At 48.4% G+C, this 6,673-nt stretch overlaps 1 long non-coding RNA gene across 1 annotated transcript; it reads right to left on the bottom strand.

Annotated features, from left to right (window-relative positions):
- Window positions 1-3,410: 3,410 nt before the first annotated feature.
- On the bottom strand, window positions 3,411-4,197 carry LOC145803150 (uncharacterized). Its single transcript, XR_014345267.1, has 3 exons — window positions 3,884-4,197; window positions 3,704-3,802; window positions 3,411-3,496 (listed from the first exon to the last, which is right to left on the bottom strand). It is a non-coding gene; the product is annotated as an uncharacterized LOC145803150 (long non-coding RNA).
- Window positions 4,198-6,673: the final 2,476 nt, after the last annotated feature.

Here is a 6,673-nt window from a genome sequence, read left to right as displayed (position 1 = left end):
GGGCTTTCAACAAGAAAGTTAAGTCCAGGAATCCAAAGGAAGGAGATTTGGTGCTCAAGGACAACCGAGCTCCCATCCACAACCCAAGGGGCAAGTTCAGACCCAATTGGACTGGTCCCTACATCATTAAAGCTATCTGGTCAGGTGGAGCTGTGGTTCTGATGGACCTAGATGGCCTGGAATTTTCCCAACCGATCAACATGGACAAGTTGAAGAAATATTACCCCTAAGAGGCTCGCTAGGCCGAAAAACCGAAAGGGCGACCTAGGCAAAAGTTAGAGCACAAAAAAATTGAAAAATATAAAAACTGAGCTCGCAAGGTTGAAAATCCGCAAAGGGCGACCTTGGCAAAAGTTAGAGCGTAAAAGGAGAGTGAAAATACTCGAGTGAACCTAAGCCTGAACTACGTAAGGCTTCATTCCCATCTTTGGGATACGTAGGCAACTTCATCCTGAAGTTCAGCCATAAAATTTTCCCCGATCAACTTTGTCCATTTTGACCACCTCAGTCATCTTTATCCATCAGCATTTATCGCAATCTCTGGTGCAGTACTATTCAGACTAGGGGCAACTTTCCGTTGCCACACGCTGTCGCAGTACTATTCAGACTAGGGGCAACTTTCTGTTGCCACACGCTGTCACAGTACTATTCAGACTAGGGGCAACTTTCCAGTTGCTAGGATCCGGGGTTGTGCATCTCAGTGACAGATCTTAGGCGTGTCCAGTTCTGATCCATATTGAAAATGGTTTTGAAAAGTTATAATAAAAGTTGACTTTGTTCAAATTAATCTCTTTGCAACTAAGACCATTTTTGGACCAAAGCGGAAAATTTTTAGTACCACAACCTTCAATTTCATTGATTTCAAAACAGAGTTCTCCTACTCTTGCATACAATCGAAGTTGTTTTTTATTACATTCATAAAGAAAACTTGAAAGTACTAATAAAGCAATAAATCCGGGGCATAGTCAAGTCAAGTATCCCTGCGCCCCCTCCCAGAGCTGGTCGAAGCCTCTGATGCCAAGCTAGGCCCAATCTGTGCCTCCTCATTGAGCCAATCCAAGCACTCGTCAGACAAAGTGCAACTGAAAGCAGGAGCAGGGCCCAGGAGCTCTCTAGTCCTCCATGTTGTGGCATATCGGGCAAGCTGTGCACCTCGGACCGGGAAAGCAGCCGGATACTCAATCCCCTCTAGCGGGCAAATCTGATCATGACCGAACTGGCGCAGGAACCGGAACGGAAAGTAGAACACACAGTGGGTCAGACCAATCAACTGGATCCCGATCAACCGGGACATGCTATAGCTCATTGCCGGAAGATTGAGCCAAGGACAACGCCAAGCAATGCGACCTGCAGACAAATTGCACATCTAGTCAAACCACCACCTTTCATCAGGGGCATCGACTAGGCGCTGTCGAAAGAAATAGCCTCGAGCTGAGTAGGCTGGGCAAGAGTCCACAACCTGTAATTTGTGCATTAACCATACCTGGGGAGGGATGAAAAATGAGAGAATAAAGAATAGAGAGATGTACGGTGAGGGAAAAGTGAGAAAAGGGTTTTTGTGAGAAAAATCGAGCCTGAGGGCCGAGTGATGTGAGCAAATACATATGTGAGAATGGGTGGGAAACATTACCTGCAGCAGTAGTGGACTCCCAGCAAATCTAGTCGTCTCCCGGCGATGGAAAGCATCCAAGCCCATCAGTGTCTCGGCCAAGGTCATGGCGATGCAACTCTTTCCTTCTCTCAAGCCTTGAGCAACTTCAATCAGACGAATGCTAGATCCGCCAAAGCCCGGGGAAAGCAGAAAGTGAGACAGTAGGCACAAACAAAGGGCGTGTTGCCGAAAACCTTGCCAACAATGGTTGCTGCGGTCACCAGCGTCAGAAAAGCGATGAATCAAACCCAGGATATCCAGTTCCCCATTACAGATCAGAGACCGAGCGTCATGCGCGGTGAGTCCACACATCCACCCTAAAGCTTGGGCGTGGCCAAAGCGGAACTGGGGCAAGATCTCTTCATGACATTCAGATTCCATCAACACTTGAAAATATTCAAAAGTTGGACATACCTCTTGCCCGCCAAAGCTAAAGACATGCGTCACCGGGTTCCAAAACCTCACCGCGGCATGGAGGAAAGGAAGGTGCAGCGGAGTGCGACTCAGCGTGAACAGTGTATTCAAGCTGAAACCCTGGAAGTTCAACTTTTCCGAACCATCTAGAGAAGCGATCCAAGCTGTGAGATTTTCAACGAGAAACGCCTCTATTTTTGTGCAAAACTAAGATGAGTTGAATGAACCACGGAGCTAAGGCTTTTAAAGAGGAAAAGGCACTATTCGGGGGACAAGTGTCAAAAATTTGACGGTTGCTGGACTAAGTGGCCGGCCGGCCACCTTTTCTGGCAGGCCGGCCATTTCCTTTTTCAAAAACTAGCTGGTGGCCTCCCCTTTGCAATAAATCTGGCGGGCCGGCTCCAAAAACTAGCCGGCCATGCTCCAATGTGTGTCTTTAGCCCTGTTTTACTCTCCAAGAGAAAGTTTCAAGCATTTCCATGCAACGGGTGTGTCGAAGGCCTCCATTTCCCTCTATTTCAGATGCGTTCCGTTGCCCAGATCGTCCGAAGTACACTTTGTTTTGTTAAGTTTTGTTTATCGAGCTGTTGTTTTGTTTATCGAGTTGTCGTTTTGCTTATCGAGTTGTTTGTCGAGCTGTCGTGTTTCGTGTTTTTGAGTTGTTACTCTTTGTTTAAGCAATTTTTGTTTGAGTCTTGTTTATTGAGTTGTCAATGCTATTGTGTTTTGCTTATCGAGTTGTAAACTTGCTAAGGTTTTGTTATATCTTAGAAAGTTAAGTTGTTGCGTCGGTTCACTACCTAACTGGGCAAAATGCACAATGCACATTTCCATTCAATCTCATTATGGTGCAAAATGATGCGATATGATGCTAAGAGTTTAAAATACAACACTTTTTTCAAAAAGCTGTTTCATTCCATCATGCCTCGCTTGTTACAACATTTTACAGACTAAGGCACAAGTTTTACAAAGAACAAAACTGCCCGATAATGTACAATGTGCTACAACTACTAGCAAAAAGATAAATAAAACAGGAAACAGCCGTATCTGTGCTCTCAAGAGCAGGAATAAGAGGCCCTCTTCATCCTCTTCTGCGGAATAGACTCTCTGCCACCATCGCCATCATCATCATCTGAATCGGAGTCGTCGTCCTCGGGATCCCCCTCAGCCTCGCCTCCACTCCCGGAACCAAGACCAGAGCCATCCTCTCTGTCAGCAGATGTCTCCGACTGACGATCTGCAGCCTCCTCCTCCTCCTCATCCTCACCGGGCTCCTCCTCTACAATGTGTGCTCTGCGTCTATGAGATGACCCCCCCTTCAGCTCCTCGAAAAGTCCTGGATGGCCCAGCTCCTCGAAAAGGCCCAGATGGTCCACCTCCCCAAGAAGGCCCAGGTGGCCCGGCCTGCGGCTGAGCATATACCGGAGGCATCTGAGAATAAAGAGTTTAATTTAAAAACATCAGTCCAAGTGTGTACATCAGATGCAGATACAAGAAAACTACATTGAAGTGGGTACATGTAAACACAGTGTATAAGTGAGGTGTGTGTCAGATGTGCTCTACACAAGTAGCCTATCAATGCAATAGAAATCAACATATCATCAGAAGTATGATAAATGCCAGAAAACTAAAGGGTACCTGGAAGCCCATGATAGACAACTGCGCCTCCCTCCGCAGGACCATCCCCTCAAGTGAGGCTACCATCTCGAGCACCTGATCCATGTACTCAACAGGGGGCTACAGATGCAAAGGCAAGGGTATCAGTAAAGGAATGAACGTCCAAGTATCTGAGTAATAAATCAAAGCCGTGAAACATACCGGTGGTGAGTCGGGGTCTCTGACATATCGATGGCCGGGCATCGGAGGCTCTATCGGGATCAGAATCGGAGAGGTAGTCCCATATTGCCACCCCATCAACTCGGTCGGCATGTCTGGCCATCCAGGATGAGGATAAGTCGGAGGAATCGGGGGAACCAATCCACCCCCACCTCTAGATGTACCAGCCCTGCTGGTGGAAGGGGCGTCTGCAGCCCGAGCCCGGGCCTGGCTCGAAGATGGCATGCCAGCAGGCCTCATCGTCGGGGTACGAACTCCCGTCAATGGAGGCATCAGGTATATGTGACGGTAAGTAGCGTAATCCCCATCCTCAAGATGTAGCAAAGCATCAATACCCAGCATAGCACTAACAACATCCCGGAAAGGGAGCCTATCAGCAATCCGCATATCGACTGGGGGTGCTGAGGGAGGGTCCTGAGAAGTATACCCCCAGACCTGACGGAAGAAGTGGTCCCCCAAAAACCAGGCCCTACCAACTGGCCCTTCGAACAGAATCCTGTACCGGGAGACACCCCACCCTCCGGCAAACTGGAATCGAAGACCTTCACCTAAAGGCGCCCATGGCTGCCATGTAATCTACGAATAATAGATGCATAAACCAAGCAGAAATCGAAAATGTACAGGACAAATCAAAGATGAAAACAGAAAGAACTGAGGGTTCTGAGATACCTCCGTCGACTGCACCGTGTTGAAATACTGCCGCAGATAAAGGAGAGACTCCCGAGGTCTTGGCCGGTGCTGGCCTTCAAATACAAGTGAGTACGGGGTCACGAGAGGTCCCTCTACCACCAACTTCGGGGCTAATGTCGGGAAATACACATAGACCCACAACTGTGGAAAACAAAGCAGAATACGAAGTGCTGAGGGCAAAGTGCACGATACAGAGTATAAAGTGCGCCGTGTGTGCAATGTGCAAGTAATGAGGAGCAGAAATGTAAATCAAGAGGGCAGAAAGTACCTCCCAGGCTCTCCAATAGCCGCCAAGTAAGTCCCTCCGTCCGCGGGAAGTCGCGCTCATGTAGCAATAAAGGGTAGCCAAGCCGGCGCCACCCCAGTCATACCGTCTGAGCTGTGACAGGTCCACCAAAGCACTCAACAGATAAAGCCCAACAGTGTTCCCCCTGTCGGCAAACAAAGTGGTCCCGAAGAGGAACGTCAGAAAGCCGCGGGCATACTGTACTGCCTCCTCAGGAGTCCCAGGCTCCATCTCTACCCGCCGGAAGTGGGAAGAGAACCAGGTGTATCGGACTCTCGCCGAAGATCTATCAACAGGCGGGTAAACCCCCAGCAAATATATCCAAGCAACCTCCCACTGGCCCATGTCCTCGTCGTAAGGGATGGGCCAACCTCCCATGTCAAGGCCAGTCAGTACAGCAAAGTCAAACGGGGTCATAGTCAAGTCCCCCGTGGCAGAAAAATGGAAGGAGTTGGTGGTGTCCCACCATCTCTCCACCAAGGCGGCCATCAACGTCCTCCTGGCCGGACAACGAGATAGCCCAGTACAAAAAGGCCCAAACCCCGCCAAGTCAACCAAATCACGAACAGCCTCCAGGAGCTCGGCATACCAATCTCTCGCCGCGGTAGAGCCATATCCCCACACAGTGCGAAAAGTCACCTGCATTCAGAATGAATACATGTTTCAGCATAAAATGAATAAGCTGCGTGCCAATAAAATGAATATGCTGCGTGCAAATAAAATGAATAGGTTGGGTGCAAAATAAAGTAAGTGAGCCGCGTGTTCAACTCTCAATCAGTGTGTGCTGCGTGTTCACCTTCAATTTGGGCTGTGTGTTCAGAAAATCAGTGTTTGGGCAGCGTGTTCAACTCTCAACCAGTGTGTGCTGTGTGTTCACCTTCAATTTGGGCTGTGTGTTCAGAAAATCAGTATTTGGGCTGCGTGTTCAACTCTCAATCAGTGTGTGCTGCGTGTTCACCTTCAATTTGGGCTGTGTGGTCAGAAAATCAGTGTTTGGGCAGCGTGTTCAACTCTCAATCAGTGTGTGTTGCGTGTTCACCTTCAATTTGGGCTGTGTGTTCAGAAAATCAGTGTTTGGGCAGCGTGTTCAACTCTCAATCAGTGTGTGCTGCGTGTTCACCTTCAATTTGGGCTGCGTGTTTAGAAAATCAGTGTTTGGGCTACGTGTTCAACTCTCAATCAATGTGTGCTGCGTGTTCACCTTCAATTTGGGCTGTGTGTTCAGAAAATCAGTGTTTGGGCTGCGTGTTCAACTCTCAATCAGTGTGTGCTGCGTGTTCACTTTCAATTTGGGCTGCGTGTTCAGAAAATCAGTGTTTGGGCAGCGTGTTCAACTCTCAATCAGTGTGTGCTGCGTGTTCACCTTCAATTTGGGCTGTGTGTTCAGAAAATCAGTATTTGGGCTGCGTGTTCAACTCTCAATCAGTGTGTGCTGCGTGTTCACCTTCAATTTGGGCTGTGTGTTCAGAAAATCAATGTTTGGGCTGCGTGTTCAACTCTCAATCAGTGTGTGTTGATCGGGTAAGCAACCTGTCCTAGTTTGGAATGGTCACTACGGATCCGAATATGCACTAGGTCGAATGGTCAAAAAGAGTGCCCTGGTAAAACCGGGGTTTGTGTTCCCATACTGGCATAGCCCACAACCGGTCAGCCTTATGGTCATGCCTTGACAAGACAAGCCTCCGGCAAACCGTTCAGGAATAGCAGATGGCAAACACGGTGTCCTAGGCGCACCAATGCAAATGCAATGCAAAGAGACACACAAGTGTAGTCAAAAACAGATATCAAGAGTTCGA

Source organism: Camellia sinensis, chromosome 11 (genome assembly GCF_055761805.1).
Source record: "Camellia sinensis isolate YWXY chromosome 11, ASM5576180v1, whole genome shotgun sequence".
Lineage (NCBI taxonomy): Eukaryota > Viridiplantae > Streptophyta > Magnoliopsida > Ericales > Theaceae > Camellia > Camellia sinensis.
The sequence above is the reverse complement of the archived record's forward strand: the minus strand, read 5'-3'. Positions and strand labels throughout refer to the sequence as shown.